Source organism: Heliangelus exortis, chromosome 9, assembly GCF_036169615.1.
Source record: "Heliangelus exortis chromosome 9, bHelExo1.hap1, whole genome shotgun sequence".
Classification (NCBI taxonomy): domain Eukaryota; kingdom Metazoa; phylum Chordata; class Aves; order Apodiformes; family Trochilidae; genus Heliangelus; species Heliangelus exortis.
In genome coordinates this window covers 19,707,607-19,729,171 of record NC_092430.1, presented here as the reverse complement: position 1 = coordinate 19,729,171, position 21,565 = coordinate 19,707,607, and the positions used below count along the sequence as shown (strand labels likewise).

The following is a 21,565-nucleotide window of genomic DNA, read 5'->3' as shown; positions in this document are numbered from 1 at the left end:
CAGGACCCTGCCACTAGACTCCACTGTCCCAATATGTTCTTTGAAGATGGTTCAGTAAAAAATGAAACTCAGTATCAACCCCACAGAAAATACCATGGTCCCAGACTGCTCCCAGCAGCAGCAGCATGTGGGTTTAACACCCAAGTTGACCAAGCACTGAGAAGAGGACCTCCATGACCCATCACAGCCCCAGTTATCTGCAGAGGAGCCTTTTAATGTTGAATCACCAACAGAGGTTGATCGGGGTGTGTCTGTTACATCCCCTTTTTATGCCAGTCAGTAACAAAAGAGTGAGAGCTAAGCAAGCAGAGGATAATTAGGGGGGAAAAATTCAACAATACCCAGGAGAAAACTATAGACAGCAGGGTGGGATTCCCACTTGCTTTACTTTGTGTTGCAAGCTCCTGAACTGTGCTTACCAATGTTTTATTTATTATTGGACCTTGGTATAATGAACAGACAAAGTGTCCTGTTCCCATAAGGACTCAAGCCCTATGGGATAAAGGTTTTTTATCTTCTTTCACATCCAGCTCTAGAGAACAACTGACACTTTTGGCATACAGCTACTGCCATGGTGTTGGATGCTGATGCTGGCTGGGTCCCAGATCATCACCTCCCATGATGATGTCTCCTGTCATAGCTCAGCCTCTCGCTTCCCTGGCAATACCTTCCCATCAGGAATAGGACCAGCTGGCCCCATCCTTCCCCCACACCAAGATATTCCTCAGTTTACAACATTCCAAAGCTTCCGAGCAGTTGTTTCAGATGACCTTCAGCCAAAGTCTCCATGCTTAACCCCACTGGACATCACTCCATGCATTTCTGGACTATGCTGCCATCTCAGGCACACTTTCCTCTCTCAGGGTTTTGTCACCACTATTTCCGTAAAAGCTGCTGTTGCCTTTTTGAGCTGTTGTGCATGCTCAGGCACCACTGATGAAGCAACCAAGTCCATAGTTGCTCTCATCATGCCATCAGTCCCTGCTGACATTTCTACACATGGTTGTGCCATACCACTGGGGCAGCCTCTCTCTAGTCCATGTGTCTCCCTGGTACTAACCAGACTGGTCAGCACAAGCTTTATGGGCAGACATCACCTTACAGATATTTTTTCCCATGAAATTGCAGAGAATATCCACTTTATACCCTCCTGCACCATATATTATCACAGGATTGGTCAAAGAAGGAAAAAGGTTAAAAATCACAAATGCTACAAATGTGCAGCCGGCAGACATTAAAGACGTCTCAGGAGCCACACAGCCAGGAATCTTTTTGGGTAAAAAAGCAGAAATTATTGCAGGAAGTCTGAGAACAATGCTTGACTATTTAAGGACAACAGTGTTTCCTTTCTGAACATCAGCATCATTTATTTGTTTTGGAGTGCAGCCAGATAGCATTTGATGTCTTCTCTCCTGTTAAGGTGGAAAAGTAATAGCAAGAACTTGCTCCATGTTACCAAAAGATCTCTCTATTAATGGGCATTAATGCTTTGTAAGTGACCTGTGATTGCCACAGAATGTTAGGGATAACAAATTCGAGTTCAAAAAGCAACAGAATTCTTGGAAAAAAGGTTCACTGAGGACTATTAAAATCAAATGTCACAGGTAGCTGGAAAGATACTGTCTGACCACTTTTGCATTGTCCTAATACCCCTCCCAAGCCACCCATCATGGACCATTGAACAAAGACAGGCTACAGATGGGTTTTTGCAATGGTCCAGGATGATATCTTTACACTCACCTATGGAAGAGGTGGATTTTCCAACCCCACTCATTCCTGAGCAGGGCTGCAATCAGCCTCCATGCCCACCCCAGCAATGACTGATGATTTTCTCTAGCACAACATCAGATTTCACAGCAACATCCACAGCTAACCACACACTGGCTTTAAAGGCTTCATATACTACAATGAATGCTGAAATCTAGTTACCAGGCAGCTAACAAACTGGGGAAGAGATGGGTGGTCTTGTTCAGCTTCTGAACAAGGAGACATCTTTCACCCTGCCCCTGTCTGGGCTGCAGCATCTCTGTTATGGAAAGCTTTAACTGACCTCTCTCTCTCCTTTTCCATTTTGCAGCTGTCTCTTTCTTCCAAAACTGACACTGGAAGGGCCTAAAAAGATCTCCTAAGTGCTGGTTTTTGACAACTGCACTTCGGCAGGGAAGTATGTTGTGCAGGATGACACAAAATGGGAATTTTTCCTCTCAAAGAATGTTAAAAGCAACAGCTGTTTTCCAAGTCCTTTAACAAAGTATGTAGGAATTTTTCCTCTTCATACCAAGCCAAGCAGAAAGGGCCTTGCCCGGGACTCAGCAAGGTGATGTGATGCTATTTGATGGTGTAACTGTGTTAGTTAAAACAAGATGAGATCCCTGGTCTCTGTGCCAAGCTCTGACATGCCTCCAATGACAATGAAGGCATGGAAAAAAAGATGCCTTGTCACTACCATTTGCTCATGGGTTGGCATCACCACTTCCATGAGGGAATAACAAGTACAACCAGCCCAGCACTTGCATTCCCACACTTTGATGTGGTCAAGGCACTTTGCTCCTAGATGGGAAGAGGAATCTCATTCCTGTGTTCATGAGTTAAAGCTGCTCCTCCCTTATTTTGAAAAGGTCTGCAAGTCCCCACAGACTCAGGAATGAGAACTAATTTCATATCAGCACCACAGCACTTACGATTTATCTCTGACCTCACCCAGCATGTAAAAACTTCCCCACCATCCAGTCCTAAAAACAGAGCAAAAACCCGAGATGCAGGTGGCAACTTATGTTAGGGTTTCATTACATGGACTTCAGTAATTTGCAAAAGAGGACAGGGCAAGCTGCACAAAAGAGTTAAAGATTATTTCCAAATATTAACCACAGTGGCAGAAATCACTATTGCTTTGCCTCACGCAAAACACAAGCCCAAGATTTTTTTCTACAAATCAATTTCCAGTATAGCAAACAATTTAACCCTTGCCATTAACCAGGTATCAAGAAGCCATAGAGATTCAGGTAAAAAGGGGGAAATAAAAGGATGAAGCCAAAGTATCAATAGCCCAATTGGATGGCACTGCAGAAACACCACAAAACTGGCTGGGTTTCAGCCTGGTTGCTGTGCAGCTCTAGGACAGGTCTGGCAGTACAATCTTTACACTGAAACCAGACTCTGCCCCTCACCCTTTCTGCTTTTCTGACTGCCCTGCCCCAACCTGTGGGCCAGGTAAAGTTGCCTTGGAGTTTATTCCATTAGAAGCAAGGCCTTTATTGAGTTTTTTTGTTTGTTTTGTTGGGGGGGGGGGGTTTAGGTTTTAATTTTAAAATCCCTGCCTGCACACAAATCCACATCTCCTGCTCATGTGCTAAATAGCTTAATTTCCCCTCCACTTATATTGCCCTGCAACTACTTATAATTGATATGATATGACATAGCTTGCTTGAGGTCCTTAGTAATGAAATGCAAAAAAGGGTCCTAAAAATACAGGCCGCTTCTCTGGCTGAAGGAGGTTTAGTTTTTAGTGCAAGTGGAGGGACAAGGAGGAGTTTCTGTCCTCTGCCTCAACAATGAAAGAGCTCCATAGGGCAACCTGCAGTATCAGCCACAGCTGCTTCCCCCAGCCAGCCCCACAACCCCCACTCTGAGGAACTTGCTGGCTTTGGCTTTGTTTCCAGCTGGCCTGATCTGGCAACAGGTAGCCCACAGCCTGCACTGCTCTGATCCTGATTTATGAAGGCCTGAGATCCCTGATTAAAAAATCAGAAGTCCTGAAGCAATACTAACACTTCTTTGTCACCCATTAGGGATTGCAAAGTATTAATGAGTCTCCTACTGCTTTTCCACACTGGGTTATGGTCAGAGCCCTTAAATTTAGGCTAAGTTTTCAACCTCATTGGGTTTCTTTCCTAATTTCTTTCCAGGCGGATTTTTGTTCTGAGCACAAGTCCCAATTTGATACTTTAACCTCCCTGGAGACACAGTTGCATTTGAAAATGACACTATCTTCCTCCTTGCTGTATTGTTCTGGGAAATAGTGCAAGTATTACAGAGGATCCAGGGGCTCACAGGCCTTTAGGGCTTACCTGTTGGTGTGAGGAATATGGTGTGTCTCTGAAGAGCATTCTTCTCTTCCTCCTCCATTTTGTGTGTGGGGGCAGTTTTTCATCCACTCAGGAAGATAACAGAGTGTTCTATGGCACTGGCACTCAGCCTGCTTGAACCTGGACCTCATGCAAGAGTCACATCACTACCCTGCCCCTGAGGTGGTGGTAGCAGTGTCTCCTCAGACAAAAGCTGGAAGACAAGTAGATAAGAGGGGAAAACACTCTGCTACGGACCCTCAGTGCTTTTATAAAGTCTGAACTGTTCTAATTCTCTCCAGCTGAGCTGGAGGCTTAAGCCCATCTGCACCTGGAAAGCAGAGCTCAGCACATTTCCCCCTCAGGAGGAGACTGTGTGCTTAGGGTGATGGTGAAGCTTGGGGGGCACCACTGTGTGTCTGATGTCTCTGCTGGACTCCAAAGTGCAAGATGCAGCTGTGGTTGGGTCTTTGCTCTTGATCCCCATTGTTTTAGCTAGCCTTCCATTTCCTCTGCCTTTGGGATTACCTCCTTGGATGTGTCCTCTGCTTGGGAAAGATGCTCAGAAGTGTGTTCAGGGACATTCAAATAAAAACAAGCCTAAGGGCAGTACATGACTGTTAAGAAAAAAACATGGCACAAGCTGCAATTGTCAGATCTCTGCTGCACTGGGCTATCAGGTGGGAGAATAAAGAGCAGAGCAAGAGATGCTTGAACCAAACCCCCACCCTCAGCAAACCTAATTTGTTTTGACAATCCTGCCTTTTCTAGACCTATGTGTTAACAGTTATCACTGCAAAAGATCCTGCTTACTTAATGGCTCAGATGAGGTCCAACAGATCTTGGAGCAAATGAATGCAATTAACTGGGAAGTTAGAAAACGGAAGAAAGGGGGGAAAAAAAAAAAAACAAAAAAACCACCCCGAAACAAAACACAACACACACACCCCAAAAAAAAAAAAAAAAAAAAAAAAAAAAAAAAAAAATCCCAGAAAAAGGATCTTATCACATGGCTCTTCTTAGCTTTCGACTTGGCCCCCTGAATGTTTCCAAAACATCAGGAGTAGGACTTGGCTGTACGTCTGTATTATGTAATTGCAATGTCTTTGTTTCCTCTCACTTTAAGCTTTAGAGACAAGGAAATAAAAAAAAAAAAAAGCACCACAAAAAAACCCAACAACTCATATTTAGAAACGTGGAGGGAGGAGGAGGATGTTAAAACGTTGCTGAATCCCTTTGAGCTATTAATGGAGAATTGCATAACCGCTGCCGTGGGGTTGCTAGGTTTTACCACGTCCCTGCTCCGTGTTAAATATTAACAGGACTTGTACTTTCGGCGGCCTGGCTGCTGCCGAGCCTGGATACGGCCCCGCCAATCCCCGCCTCTGCTCGGGTTTCCATGGAGCCCGTAGCTCCCCTCATTCACAATGAAATCCTCCCGAGCGCTCGGCTGAACCCCCTCTCCGAAGATGAGGCGTGTCCAAACCAAGCAGAGAGGTTTTTCGGCGCTTGCTTTATGCCTCATGGATGTGCGGGGGTGTGCTCAGTTCGTCTTAAAAAAAGCGAGATTTAGAAAAGATGCCGAGTTTGTCTTGCCTGGCAGGTCTGCAGAGATCTGCGTGGTGCTTTTAACCCTCCTGCCACCAGCTCTCAGAGAGCTCCCCGTGCAGCTGGATTCCTTTTGATACTCCAAGAAGATGGGGATAGACCTTCAGCAGGGCTTGTAGCAACAGGACAAAGCAGAATGGTTTTAAACTAAAAGAGGGCACTTTTATGCTAGATATAAGGCTGAGAATTTTTAGAGTGAGGGTGGTGAAAGGCTGGTGCAGGTTGCCCCAAGGGGTGCTGGATGCCCCATCCCTGAAAACCTTCAAGGTCGGCTCGGATGGGGCTCCGACTGAGTTGAAAGTTTTCCTGATCATTGCTGAGGGGTTGGATTTCATGGCCTTTAAAGGTCAACTTTCCAACCCAAATCATCCTGCGATTCTTTGATCCCTGCTCCACTCCCCCATCTCCGTTCCTTCTCCTCATCTACCTTCCGTTCCCTGGTTTAAACTAGACCATAAAATCTTTGTGATTAGATATGAAAAAATAAATACAGTATCTCCTAAACTGTGAGTTTGCCTTCTTTCCCCTCAGTAACACAACTCAGAGCAAAACCTTTCAGATTTATATCTGAGTTAATGGTGCAGGTTTTCAATACATTGGCTTCATGGGACCAGTTTACATCTGTGCTGGGACCAGTTTTCACTCACACTGGGTGCTGAGAGGCTTTGCTAGAATTTGCTCTTTGGAGAAGGGCAGCACTAGATGCCAGAGATCTGCATATTCAATATGCATGCGAGCTCAAATAGCTTTTTGTTGTGTCTCTAATTAGGCTAAGTAGGGTGTTGGATTCAAGTGCTAATTAGAAATGACCACTCTAAAAACATAGGGATATTTAGGGCTGTGTGCTGTTTGCATATTCAGGCTCCAGCTCCCACTGACTGCTTTATGTGAGTAATGGAAGGAGTCTATTCACCTAATCCCTTTTAACCTGTGACATTTTCCTTTTTTTTTTCTGACAGATACACCATATCTAAGAAAATGGGTTTCTAGCAATGGGAATAAACATGCATGGGGCATGGTGTTATCCACAGAAAAAGGGGGAAGTGAGTGTCAGTGGATCCAGCACTATGAAATAATTATGATTTAATGATGATAATGCTGATAATAATGATCTCCCATTTACCCAGCACTGGGAGCACTCAGGTGGGAATTTAGGCAAAGCTGTGCCCTCACAGGAATGGCTTGGCAGCACTGGGGTGAGTCTGGTCAGTGGGCACATGGCATGGCCCAGGTATTCTCTTTGAAAAAGGGGTGTGAAAAGGGCCACATGCACTGCCTGCTGAATGAGTCCTTAGGAGCTTGTCCGGAGCATCCCTCATCATCTTGTCACACTTCAACCCAAGTAGGCCCACCTGTGATGCTGGGAGTTCAGCTGTACTCATTATAGTCTGGGTTATTCAAGGCCAATGCCTTGCATGACCAGTGATGCCCCGTTCTGAAAAGAGAAGCACCCCTTGAACTCCAGTGCCCACTGGGGAGATACCACCAGAAGCCATATGGGTACGGGGTCTGGATCCATTCCCCTTTGGTCAGAGAGTGTGCAGCCACTTTCAGGCCTGTCCATCAGGCACAGGGAAAGCCTGTGTCTGCTCTTCATGCCACCCTCAAAGCCAAGCTGAGGTTGGTTTTCCTGTCCCCAGGGAGGTGGCTGGTCCAGGGATGCTGCATTTCCTACCGCAGGCAGCCCGGGTCAGCCTCTGAGCTGCGGGTCTGAGCCAAGGAGAGCTGTTTGAAAAGCTGCATTAATTAACATGACACTAAGCTCCATGATGGCCTTATTGCTGGCCAGGGCTCTCAGGTTTCCCAACCTGTGAGCTGTCACATGTGTTCCCTGCCAGGCCGGGCCAGGATTAACCAAAGCATTCCCACCCGTGACCATGCTAATGAGGCACAGGGACAAAGTCTCCCTGACCCCGTTTCAGCCCTATAGGGGTGGCACATCCCCATATCCACAGCTGGGCACCAGTGCTGTGTCCCTGCAGCCTGGCTGGGTTCACAGTCCCTTTTCTTTCATCACCCCTGGGATATCCATAGCCCTTTCTTCAATGGAACAGGAGCCATGTTATGGCTTTGATGTCTGAATAAAGTGGTTAAAACTGGGACTGGGGAGGAACAGGGATGGCACTGAGACCCCAGCCAGGAGCAGGGCAGGATGTGGAAGGTGTCAGGACCTTGCACAGGAGATCTCCCTTCCACCCTTCCCAAGCCATGGGGCTGTGCTTCCCCCCCCACAGGCTTTTCCATGGAGACTCATGTGTGCAAACAAACACATGCCAGCTCGGCACTTTTGGAAGCTGCTGAGAGGCTCTTTTCAAGCACAGGGCTCAGCACACACTGTCCTTTTCTTTCTCTCTCTTTTTTTTTTTTTTTTTTTTTTTTTTTTTTAACAGACCCTTGGGAATAATTAGACTTGCCCGAGTGGGCAGCAGGGCCAGGCTGGCTGCCTGCCAAGCAGACAGGGGGGCTCCAAGCCCCAAAGACATCTCCCTGCTGCAGCTGCCTCTCACACATCCCCAGTGCTGCTCAGGGACTCAGCCTGGTGGAAAAATAACCATGAAAAATATCACCCCACTCGCTAGCCTGCAGCTGACAGAGGGGGAGAACCAGCACCCCCCCCCCCCACCTTGCTGGAGAGGCAACAGCACAATCTGACCCTGCCCTACCCAGTGTGAGCCCCCCTGTGCTTTCCCAGAGAGGGGGGTGTCAGGGCCACAGCCTGAACCAGTCCTTCGGAGCTTTTCCAGAGCATCCCTGGACACATTTTAAGCTATCACCCCTCCATGTTTTAAGAGCTTCTTGAGTTACAGCCTCCTTTCCTGCCTCCAGCCTGACCCACCACAGCTGAGATGGATGCTTCTGACCTCCTGTGGTCTGTTCTCAGGAAACATGATTTTGTTCAGGTGTTTAATGACACCTTAATAAACATCCCAGCTACAGCTAATCCTTCTCCTGACTGACTGCTCTGAGCTTAGTCTAGTTACCATGGTACAACATCGAGTTAAGAGCTTTCACTAAAAAGATTTGAACATTTTTTGAACATTTGGGCAGCCCTGGCTTGTGTGAAGCCTGGCACAAAACACAAGTGGGCTGTGCCTTGACTGAAGTTCCAAAGCAAAAGGGTTGTTATAAAGCTGGTCTTGGTCCAATGTTGGCTTGGCTCCAGTTCAGATTCATTCCTGAAGTCAAACTGATGAACCTCCAGCTCTCAGGTACATTTACAGGGGATGAACATGGACATATCTATGGCTTAGCAGAGCCATAATTTCTGTCTGAATGCTTTATTATTTGAAAATCGTAAATAAGGTGAAGGGAAAAGGACAAGCCCCTTTAATCTATGAGTGGTGTGTTAAATGATGGTGGTAAATCTTTCCTGGCTTTGTGGAGGTATAGCTGATTTGGACTCACAAAATGACAATGGTTTTATCCCACAAACCAATACTAAAGGTGTGATCAGCTTTTTGAGGAAAAAAACAACCCTACTCTTAACCAGGCTTGGACAGGAACAGTTAGCAAGGCATTGCAGAGAGGCTGGGTATAGTTTGTCTTTCCAACAAAGGAAATGCCCACCCTGTGCTGGCCATGACCTTTGTCAGCCTCCCTCCTTATCTCCTCTTTTGCATTTCTTATCACTCCTGATCCATTTATTGCTCTGCTTTGCACACTTTCCCAGCCCAGTAGACGAGGCCATCTCAAGGCCATTGTGTTCAGGTGTCCCTGAGACAGCTCTCACCTGAGTAACATGGGGGTTATCTGTGCCAGGACCCCAACAGGCAACCCAGCTCCCCACCAACACTGAGATGCTTGGGAGTTGCTTTGATGAGTTTTGTGCAGTGATGTGCAAGCATGAAACATGTGACTGTGCAAGGTGCTCAGGTTGCTGCCAGAGTTCAGCCAAAACCACCCTCCCTCTCTGTCTAAGCAGAGGGTGTTCAACAGGCTGCTGGAAAACCCATTGGTGGTGGGGTTGTTCTTCCAGTCTGGGTTTCAACCACAGTCAGGATGGAATAAAAATCAATAAGTGCATACAGGTTCAAGCATAAATATCCTTTCTGTCTGTGGGGGCTGCACTGTTTATCACTTGGTAGAGACCACACCTTAGGGTAGTTTTACAGAAAAGGTGCTGTATTGAATTTTCTGATGATGTTGCATTATTTTGTACAATTTGCAAATTGCTGCTGATCTGCTTGTCTCTGATGTGCACACACATGCAAAGTGTAATTCATCAGCAGCCCAGCCCCCTCAGAACTTCTGTGTTGGGGAAAGCAGGGGAGCCTCTGGAAACTGTCAGTCAGTCAAAAAGATCTTCTGCAAAGGTTTCTTGCCTCTTTTAATGGCTCTAGCCAAGATGCCTGAGCTGAGGAGAACTCCAACCCTGCAGTTTTCTACTTGGAAAGAGAATAAAAAATCCAACTAAATCTCCTTAAGAAAAAAAAAACCCAATGAATTCTTCAGAAAGAATTTTTGAAGGAATTCAGTCCCACTGGTGTTTTCTGTAAGGCAATCAATGAGTAGTAACCAAGAAAAAAAAAAGTCCCTTGTTTCTGTCCTATTTACCATACGGTGGGTCCTACCCTCCAAGCAGGTTAACTTAAAGGTGGGAAATGACCTAAGAAGCTGAGGAAAAAGGGAAGAATGAAGAATTTTTCTCCCAAATACTGCATTTTCTTTTCCCAGCCACTTTGCAAAAACCATCTCAGACTCCTGCATGGAGCTGGTGGCTCAGATTTATTTCCAGTTCATTGCTGGCCAACAAGGGTGATGAACTGGGTGTGTTTGGAGAGGGGTAAACTCCATTTTGTAGTTATTGAGGGCCAGAGTTGGGGACCAGCTTCCAGTCACACTGAACAATATTTGCAGCTGTTTGTGCATGATATTATTTCCTGGCTATCTGGCTTGGAGGTACAATTAAGGACTTGTAAATCTAAGGAAATCTTATACTAAGTTACCAAAATGTGCCTGCAAACATTTGTGCCTGACATTTTTCAACTGTAATAAGGGAGTCCTGTTGGTGAAGATGAAAAATTGGTCCTATGTCAATAACCTGCATGAAGGATGCTAGTCAGCAAAAGGCCCTGTTCTCTATTTAATTCTCTTCCCAGCTCATTATGGATTACCACATTTTGTCTAGTTAGTGGCATGATTATGGAAATAGAAAAACCATTTCTCTCTGCTTCTTATCTAAAAGATGAATGAGGCACTTATAATTGGCTTAAGTTATCATTTAGAAGTGAGCTCTGGTGATGCAGGTGGGTTTTTTTTTCCCTTTGGCCTCAGCTTGAAGTCCTCAGACACAGCACACTGCTGGTGTTCTCTGGTTGTTTTCTGTCCCCAGCTCTCACATGCTTAGCCAAAAGCAATATACCTATTAAAGGCTGAAATACTTTTTTTCCAGAAAGATCAGTTGTAAACAGCCCAGCAGGCTGAGATGATCACCAAGGCGTAAATCACCAGCAATACAAAGAGCAGCTGAATTGTCTGAGGATGCCCAGGGAGCCACGTTCCCACCCCCTTTGCAGCACACCTCATCCCACCACCCTTGGCCACTCTGAGCTGCAGCCACACACAGGATTTGTGCTGTCCCAGAAATACTGTACAAAGTCCTGGCAACCTTGCCTCCCACCTGTCAGAGCATGCTGGAAAAAAAATGGGGATTTTGAAATACATATATATATATATTTTTATAATAAAGAGAGAATAAAAATGGCAAGGAAAGAGGGAAGGGGGGCATCGTCACAAAGGGATTTTATTTCCTCAAGTAAAGCTCTGAAGTGCTGAAGCTGCTCTAAAACAAGCACGTTTTGTTAGTTTGCTGAGCCTGACTTCTGGCCCTGGCTACAGCTGCATCAGCTCCTGGGGAGCACTCAGTTTGCACGCATCCAGGCCCACAGTACCTGCGTTTTGGTGCTTAAAAGCATCTTCCCAAACGTCCAGCAGCTGAGCAGATGGGGTCATTGGTCCTGCTTATGCTGTCAGTGCTTTTTCTCAAGCCTCAGAAGACACTGCCCAATGATGTTAATGGGAAACTGTAAAACATTGGGAAAGGCCTCAGTGATTTGGAAAGGGACCTTTTTACCTCCCGTGTTTTCCTATATCTTTACTCAAAGAGTAAAGTTTGAGATGGTGTCCGAGAAGAACGGGAAAAGTGAATTGGCTCATCTCGAGAAAAAAAGGAGCAGTGGGAAGGAAAGAGGATGCTTTCCTCTGCTTTAAATTGTTGGAGCTTAGTTTTTCTCTGTTTTGTTCAAAGCCTATTTCTAAAAAATTCCAAAATAATAATTGCTGGAATTCTACTTTTTTACATACAAAGCATCACTGGCAACATTTTTCCCCCAGATTTCCTTGGCATTTAGTTGGAGCAGCAGAATTCAATGGACCTTTATGATTCAGAGGACAAAGATGGCTTGAGAAGACATAAAACTGTCCAGGCAACGACTCTTGGCCCAAATTGCCTCTGTTGTGTTCTTCTGTTGCCTGACAATGTGCTCTCAAGAAAAAAAAAAAAATGCTGTTCTCTTTGTGCTAAAGTCTAACAAGATTCCATGTGTAGGTTCATTAAAATAAGAAAAAGAGTCAAAAAGGAAGCAGAAAAACAGAAAAATTGCATAACTTTTCTCTCCAAATTACCTCTGTGGTGAAAAAAAGGTTACAGAAGACTTTATATTAGAAAAATATCAGCTCTGTGATCTGTGAGTGAACATAGACCCAAGTGAGATCAGCATCAGCCCTAATTTGCTCATGATTATGTTAAATTCACAAAAATAATTGACCTTTTTTCTGGAACCAACCCCCCAAATGTACTTTTAATATCTAGAAATACACCAGTGGGCTACCCATTATATTGTCCTCCCACAATTATTATTTTTTGAAGTGACAAGGAGATGACAGGAGACTGTGGCTCCAGGTTGTGAATGAGCAGCAGGAACAGATGGGTTTGTGAGAAGCAGCAATCCTGCTCTCCTGCTAAAGAAAATACAAACAGGAATCCCCTACAAACATGCCCCAAAAATATGGATCAGTGGAATTGTCCCTAAACAGAAAATTTCACAACAGGTTCCAGGAAGCATCAATATCTATGTAAATAAGGAAATGGAGCTGCAGATGTTAAAGTACTTATCGTATTTTTTTTTTCTTCATACAGGGACAGCTTCAATTATCCCACTATCATGTACTAAATAAGGTTGATTAATCAAGGTTTAAGATAACAGAAGGAGTTTTCAATGCCATTAATGTGCCTCATGGGATTCACCCTTCTTTTGGGTAATGGGAAGCTGCTGGTTGTGAAGATATAGATAATAAGGATTTATAGCACTGTAATGTGCAGTGTTTTTCATAATGGACACTATGAAAACATGGGAACTTGACAGCAAACACTGCTTCAATTATTTAGTTGCCTAACAGCATGTTGGGATGAGGCTGTCTCTGGTACTTCACTCCCACCTCAGCCTTTTGCTTTTTCTCTTTGCCTTTATTTTCCAGAGGCAAAACTGTTTCTGCTTGCAGCTGTGCACATTCCCTTCTTACAAAAAAAAGGACACAAGTCATATAAGGGGCTCTTTGCCATTCCCAAATTTTCCAGCACTTACAAGACCCGAAATGGACTTCTATGTGGTAAGGATGCAGAGCAAAGGGTGTTCTGGTTTGAGCTGCAGTGTCAAAAAAAGCCAAACTCAGATAGTGATGCCCATATTTTTAACAAGGGGTTTTTCTCATAGCACTACTGGGGTCTTTGAATGAAATCTGAACAGAAAGGGCTGGAATGAAACCTGTGAGAGTTTTTAAGAAAACATTAGTGAATCAAGAGTAGAGCTCTCCACCTCCTTTCTAACCACCCAAATTCAAGAGAAGTTTCTTCATAATTCTCCCTCCCCAGTGCCCCAGTCACAGCCTGGAAACACTTGGAGGCAGGCAGGTTTTTATCCTGGCCCTCTGAAACCAGGACAGCTTTACACCTTCTCCTTCATTATTATTTTTCTACTATTATTTTATCTCTTTGCTGCAGAAGTTTCCTGGAACCTCAGCCCTAAATGTAAAAGCCTGCAGTGGTCAGCTCTGAAGCCTGGAAGGTGTGAGCTTTGCTCAGCCCTGGACACCAGGACAGACTGCCAGACCATGGCCGGACACCTGGTAATGCCACAACCTCACCCTGCCCATGGGACACAAAATAAACACAAAAACTAAGGGGACAGGAATAAAATACGTGCTCTGAAAAGCAGAAGGGTGACTGAAGCCCTGCAGCCAGGCTCTCCTTGGCTTCTGGCTGAGCCCCAGCCATGTTTTTCTCTCTGGCTGTAATTGTCATATCCAGACTGATAAATTGCATTTATATTTTTGACAAGTTATGATGTAAAGAAAGCCACTTGATCAGCTGGGGGGGGAGCAGGGCTGAGAGAGCCTGGCTGACCTTTCATTAGGCTCTGCTCTTTCTCCTCTGCCTCTTCCCACACACTCCTCTCCTGCTGCTGCTGCAGAGCAAGCACCACAGCACTTGTCCTGGATCCCATAGCATCCTTTTCTCTTCTTCTCATTCTGTTTTTAAGGCCACAGTAGTGGGGGTGGATGCTTGGGCCCTTCCTATGGAAAATACTTACCCGACAGCTCTAGATTTTAAAGGAATATACCAAACCCTGTGCAACAGTTGTTGCTGGTACAGGTGGGCATGGTTTTTCATTTAGAAAGGATATATTGGGAAGGAGGTGAGGTTGGAGATCCTGTGAGCTCCCCAGGGCACCCAGATCCTGCCCAGGGGGATGAGGCAGTAGCAGTGGCTGGGGTAGGAGCACTGCTGCCCTGGTTAAATGGGGGGGTTACTATTATCCTTAGTGAGAACTGAATCATTCCCTTCAGCAGGCACAGAGTTAGATTGCTAATTTGGAAAAATGTAGCCTGAATAAATACTGTATGCATCCCAGATGTGGTTATCTCCTCACTAAATTCTCTTATTTCCTTCATACAGGAGAAATACTTGTATTTGTTGCCAATTACACATTTGCTACCAGGGTTTTCAGGCCCAAAGGCCTTCATTTTGAATAGAAATGCAGCTTCTGGTGTTTTCTCTATTTAAACAAGGAAAGCAGGGCAACTGAAGAAAGCATCACTCCATCTCTGACCTATTTCTATACTCGGCACAATTTTCCACCTCCTAGACATGTGAAGTTGTCCCGAGCCCTGGAACTGCTTTCTTCCTCCAGTTCCCTCAAATGCCCTGTGGCAAGGCTGGCTTGCAGCCAGGAGAGGAGGCCTTCCCAGGAGGGAAACAGCATGGATTGTCTCTTTTCCTCCTGTTTCTACCTCTTTATGGCAAATTTTGGTCTCTGTGAACTGTAGAAAAAACATTGCCTCTCAGGGAAGGTGCTCCATATGTATTTAACACTGGAAGGGAATCTCAGGAGCAGACACATAAGGCAATTATACGTGTATTTTCCAGTCCTAATTAGACTGAACTCTTTAATTGTGGGATGCATTTCTGACCTTTTTTTTTTTTTCTTCATTAAAGCACTAACCCCTCTTTTAGCAGGGCTCAAGTGGAAAGGTGAGGGAAGGAGGAATAATTAATAGAGATGAAAACAGTGACTGTCGCAGGAGCACTGCTACATCCCCCATTACACTTTAACCTCTGGTGCTGGAGTCCCAGTTCTCATGCTCCTGGGACTGGAGCCCAGTGGCTGGGTCTGGGTTGTCCCCATAGCATGTGGGGGACTAGGGGACTGAAATTCCAGTGGTAGTTGTCACTTGAGCACCAAGGGCTGCATTTAGCTTCATGGACTACAGTGATTTTCCCAAGGTGTAAAATGTATAACTATGGTCCATGGGATTGGACGTTCCACTAGGAGTATTATTGGTATTAATGTTTATTTCTCTGACTGCAGGGTTTTGGAAGGGCTGAGCTGTGCATTGAAAAGAGGGGTCTGATGGCAACCAAGCTCTCCAGAAGCATGAGACATTTTGGTGACCCAGACACCCAGTCTGGGAAGACTGAGGACAGCAAAATATCTGGGGTTTGGGTAAAATCTCATCTGGACTTTGAGCCATAGGAGCACTCACTGGTGTGAGTGTTATGGGTGCTTAACAGCTCTGATGGGGCCCTGGTTATGGCAGCTCTGAAGCCAATTCATGGAGGAGAAGAGAATATTTAACAGAGATTCACACAGTTTTTAGCTCATCTTCCTTCTGCCCAGTGCAGGGACAGAGCATGAGAGAGCCCAGGGGTGACATTGGGAATGTCAGGAATGGGCAGGCTGTGCCACCACAGCAGCAAGCAGTGTTGGCTGAGGTCACCCTGCCCAGTCCAGCTGGGTACAGATGGTTTTTACCACAAAACAACATGACAAAGGCTCCTCTAGGGAGCTGAGCCAGTCTATGCAGGGGGGGTGTTATACAGAAAGGGGAGGTGTGTGTGGGTGACACAGCTTCACTATTTCCTGTGAAAATAGTCAGGAGAGAGAAAAACAACACTCTCGTTTGAAAAGAGGAAGGAATAAGCCAGATAAAAGATAGGAATTTTTACTGCAAGACAGACTACTAAATAGGCTCTTCTTGTTCACTGAGGTTTGGTAATGCAAGTTGACAGGATATTAAGGTTATTTCAGGTTCTTCTGTCTCCCAGGGTCATAAGCCTTCTGCTATGCATGTTAATCCATCTTAGCATTCCTCCGAGTAGCTACATAAGTAGGGCAATTGGTTTAGTATGTACTCTTTCCATTTACAGCCTAGTTGGGAGGAGAAACCTACTAATTAACAGAATACCCCCAGAAAATCAGAGAAGATTTTAATATTACAGGGACACTGCACAATGTTCTGCGATTAAGGAAAGAAAAACCCTCCACAGAAATATTTCAGGGATGAGAGGAGGAGGTGATCCAAGAGAGGAGGAACTGGGAGGCATTTATCTGTCCCTCTGTTCATATCTTCCCCTGGCTGGCTCGGTGACCCCATGCATGTCTGGGTGACACTGTGCATGTCTGGGTGATGCCACGTTTCCTCCCCAAAGAGCAGCTGAAGAGTGTTCCATGAGCATGGTGCTGTGGACAGGCTCATCACCTCGTGCCATGGCAGTGTCAAACCAAACCATGGGTCCTCAGACCTCAGTGTGCAACACACCTGAACATATTTTCCTGTTTTGCAGGTTGTTTTTTGCTGCTGGGAGCTGGCTCTGTCCAGCTTCAAATGCACAGAGAGGGATGTCCCATGGTCAGAGCATGGCAGGAGCATCCCCTTCCTGCTCTCCTGACTCCTGGCTGGGCTTGCAGCAGGGACTGGCTGGCTGTGTCTTCTCACCACCCCCCCAAAAAGAAAACTACAGATGGTCTTGCTTAGGAAAGCCTGTTTAATATTGCTATTCCTCTCCTTCCTTTCCTCTTCTGGGGAAACCAAATGAAACCAGTTTGTAAAAGACTGCTATCTCTTTTCTTATTAATAAGATATAATAAATCTGTGAATTCATGGAAGAACTCCAGTGATTTTTGAAACAATGAGCAAAGGATGAGTTGGTCTCAAAGAAACAAAATGCCACCCAGCCAAAAGAATAAGTAAATCAATAAATGATTGCACATTTAGAACAATCAATAAGGCAGTTACACAAAATATTACATGATCAAAGATTAATTAAGGATGACAAATTCCCCAAAAGGATAAAACACAGGACAAATATAAAATCTAAGAGAGAATCAAGTTAACAATTTGTGAGAGGAGCTGTTAGCACTTGGTGCTCCACCATCCCCTGTTGTTTCAATCAAAGAGCACAGCAACTACCTGAGCATCTCCAAGATGGATATGTGCATCATGTGATACATGATATAAAAGTCAATGGGCATCTATCAGGAGGCTGAGAGGTGAAGAAAAAACAAAGGAAGCAGGAGTCTGCCTGGGTGATGGGGATTTGCTCTTTCTTGCAGCAGAGCAAGGGGTTGCATGAGCCTGCAGCACTCTGCCTCCAGCAGAGCTGGGAACCTGAACAGCACTTGGGAAAACCTCTGAGTAAAGAAGTTAATTAAAGAGTTGGAAATCTCCCTTCAGCATCCAAAAAAGGCCAGGGGGCTCTTCATCCAGCCCTGCTCATGGCTCTGGGAGGGAAGCAGCTGGCCCAGCAGTGAAATGGGGCACATCCAGCCCCCAAATCTCCTCCCTGCTCAGCTGGACCACCACAGGAGGAAACATCCCAAAGGTCTGTGGCTTGTGCCAGTCTCTAACAATGAAAATACAAGGCAAAGGCTCACCCACTTCATCATCTCCTCATTCTACCATACACCAGCTAAGTCATGGTAACAGTGAGTGTTTGTAAGCTCATCAAGGAGGGCTGAAATGTTCTTTAAACCTCATCCTGGAGGTTTGAAGTGACTGCACAGGCTCAGCTGGCCACCAGTGTCCCCACAGAAGTGACACTGCCTGGCTTATGGGCAGCAACCTGAGGGATTGCTCTATGAACCCAGTCTGTCCTTCATCATAGCCATCTGACTGCTCCTGCCACTATTATTAATAATTCTGGGTTTTTTTGCTAGGGCTGATCTGATGTGAAGCTCCAGCTTTATCTCATTATACCTCAGCGGAGAGTGAGATGCCATCATGTTACACATGGTGAACCACTTTAGATTAGCTCAGTGTAAGCCAGATTGTAGTGTTTTCATTTTACTGGAAGTACCATCCCCTTTGAAAACCAGTATCACCATTTCAGCCACATCGTTCAAAGAATAAACTGCATCAATTAGACAGGGCCAGGAGCTCCTCAGCCCCATACATGGCACTTTGTGGTCTGTAGCAGCCTGCACACCTTGAATGGCAGAGCCTTCTTCTTTCCAACACTTTAAATTCACATTTTTAATTCCCATTTTCCCTGCAGCTCTGAGCAGTGCAAATGCTCTGTCCCTTTGCAGCCCGTGAGCTGCCATCCCCAACTCTCTGTCCCAGATGTGGTAACTACAACATTGGTGGTTGCTGGTCCTCTCTCCAGACCTGATTTAAACCATCCCAGGCTTCCATGTGAGTCTGTTTATTTTAATTCTGTGAAGGCTGTTCATTCTCTAGATGGCACATAAGGGCTAAGGGCCAAAATCTGCACTGATGTTTCACCACCAGATTTATAATTCAGTGCAAGGAGGCTGGAAAACTGTAAGTCAGGGCAGAGGTCTGTGAAGAAACTGCACTGTGCTCCCATCTCAGTCTGCATTTAATTTACAAGGTAGATTAAAATCATGGAACACGTTTGACCTTGTTTTGTTTGGTTTGCCTGCAAGATTTAGTCTTTGTTTCATCTTTTCGCTCCTGGGAACTGTGTGGCCAAAGGGAGATTCATGACAGGAGCAGAGCCCGCAGGTTCTGCCCTTCTGCTGAAAGACATGACAATGTGAAATGGGAATTAAACCTTTTTTCTCAGCACAGTCAGATCAAAGTCAAACTGAAGGAGAATCCAGCTCTTCTCACTGATTTCAGCTTTGCTCCCCTGAGACCAGCCATGTGGGAAGGTCACACTTGCAAGAAACTGGTGCAGCAGACCAGAATTTCTCAAGCCAGTATTTTTCTCTCAGCCAGGTCCCACAGGACACCCTCTCTGCTCAGCTAGTGCATGGGTTCATCTCCATCTTCCCAGGTAAATTAAATCCAGAGTGCAGTATGCTCCAGATGCATCGCTGCAGATGCAGCCCTGCTTTCAATGGCAGGGAGGGGTGGGGGCTCCCCACACCCTGTGCCACCCACATGGGCCTAAATAATTTATGCTGCCTCAGCAATTACCTTCCACATAACCCAGAACAGGAGCTCAAAGTGGGACAACTCTCCTCCAGGTTTTCTGCTGACTTATTCACCAAGGATATGCCCCAATTCCTCCTCACTGTGACCACCATGACCCTCTGGTCTCGTGTCTATAGCAGTCAGAGTGAGCTTTTTCTGGAACAGGACAGAGTTAAGGGTATTAATTTGCCTTTTTCTTCTCCAACCACTATCTTTGATGTTTGAGAGAGCCAGAAAGGCTGTAACCTCTCTATGACTGAACATTTCTTTGAGGGCATTGCAATAGGCAGACAGGATGGCACACAGCCCATGGAGGAGCATTCCCAGAGCTCAGGGTAAAGCTGCTTGGGTCACTTTGATACCCCAGGACTTTTTTTAGCACAAACCAAACCAAGAGATGCAAAGCAGAACGAAGAGCAGCAATGGGTGAGATAGAGCAGCCCCCAGGCTGACCCTACCCAACACACCAGTCCTGTGCTGACCATCATATTTTAAGTTCTCCTTGAGGGGCATTAATTCTCCTTTTCCCACACTTCTTAATGTTTGGGGTTTTTTCAATCTTGGGACAAAATTAATTGTTCAAAATAATCTTTTAAATCTGGCTGTGGTAGTTGGTGAACCACGCTTTAAAGCATTTATGACACTGGAGAGCTCTATGTGAAGGATCCTCTAAGTAGCCTTACCACTAGTTAAAATGCTTCCAAGTGCAGGAGTAAATTCACACACACAAAATCAGTTTTCAGATACAGTAGGGATCCCATTAAGCTTTGTGTGGTTATGCAAGCTGATACAAACGCCTTATTAATTAGAAAATCAATCATGCTGTCCAGCTGACTGATGTTAATTCTACATGGAAAGAGGGAACCATAGTATAATCAAGACTAGATCATTTCTTCCCATTACAGGAAAGGGGACAAGACTGCATTTCAAAGGGATTCTGCTGTAATAAGCTGCAAGGATATAGGCCATGTGGTAAGGGCTCCTTTAAGATGTGGCACGTAATTTTGATCAAATTCATTCTGGATCCTGAATCTAAGGAAATTTCATATGAAGATTAAAGGAAATGATAATATGATAAGAAGTGATTGCAGAGGAGGAGAGCTGTAATTATCCAAGGGGCAGCATTAATAAAATAAGAAAGATCTCAAATCCTATGAAATAAAGAGACAGCAAGAGTGTGCAAGTGTTCCATGGCATCCTGCTAATGCTTCAAAAGTATAAAATAACCTATTAAAAAAACCCAAAACCAACAAACAATTCTTATGCAGTTCAAAATCACAGAACAATTATTAAAGGGCCTGACTGACTCTTCACCTGTGTCACAGTTTTCACAGTCAGCCCTGGCAGCTTGAGGGCTGGGAGCAAATAGCCCCAGCAGCTGTATGCATACCTCCCCAAAGTAGTGTGGCTGGCCAAAACCCTTTGAAAAACACATGCAAGAATCCTGCTAAATGACTGGAAGATGACTAGAATACAATCCTTTCAACATGAGTCAGGCTTTGAGAGAAGAAAATAGCTCATTACCATGCAAACGCATGTTGTCTGGTGCCAGGCTAATTGTATAGTATATCCTATAGAACATAAGACAAAGCCTCAAGGTTTGTAAGCCAAGTAAAATGCAAATTACACCATTGACACTGCTGAAGGCTCTATGCAACTTTAATAAAGAGGGGATGCAATGTGTTTGTGAGACAAATGAGCAGGGTAGTTATATCAGAAAGACAGAGCTCTCTAATACATGACTAGTAGGTCAGAACATGGGTAAGAAAATGTTCACCTTGACCACCAAAGTCTAAGGATACTTACGCCTGCAAAAAGCATCATAATAATTCTGTGCCAGTGTTATTTAACATTTCTTCAATTATTCATGGAAATGTCCCACACTGCAGTGGCTGTTCCCTTTCTTTCCCTGCTTATTGTTGTACAGGATGAAAATTCAGCAAGGATTTGGGACCTCTCTGGGCTAGAAACACTGACAGAAGTAATTCCTTCCCTGAAAATGACCAGTTTATAGTGAACACTAGGCTGATATGCACCAATACCAGAGGCCCATGTTAACCTGAAGTACTGGTCTCTAAAGCAGGGGGTTCCAGCCCACAGCCAGTAGGTAAAACCCTGGTAAAACCTTTGGGCTGCCCAGAACAACCTGCAAAGCTTGTGACCCACTGTGCCAT

The 21,565-nt window shown here is 45.1% G+C and overlaps 2 long non-coding RNA genes across 2 annotated transcripts in view; one reads left to right on the top strand and one right to left on the bottom strand.

Moving 5' to 3' along the window:
* The window catches only part of LOC139799992 (uncharacterized), a 199,490-nt gene that overhangs the window by 33,243 nt on the left and 144,682 nt on the right, over positions 1–21,565 (bottom strand). The window lies entirely within an intron of this gene.
* Positions 5,416–6,748, top strand: LOC139799508 (uncharacterized). Its single transcript, XR_011727318.1, has 2 exons — positions 5,416–5,601; positions 6,632–6,748. It is a non-coding gene; the product is annotated as an uncharacterized lncRNA (long non-coding RNA).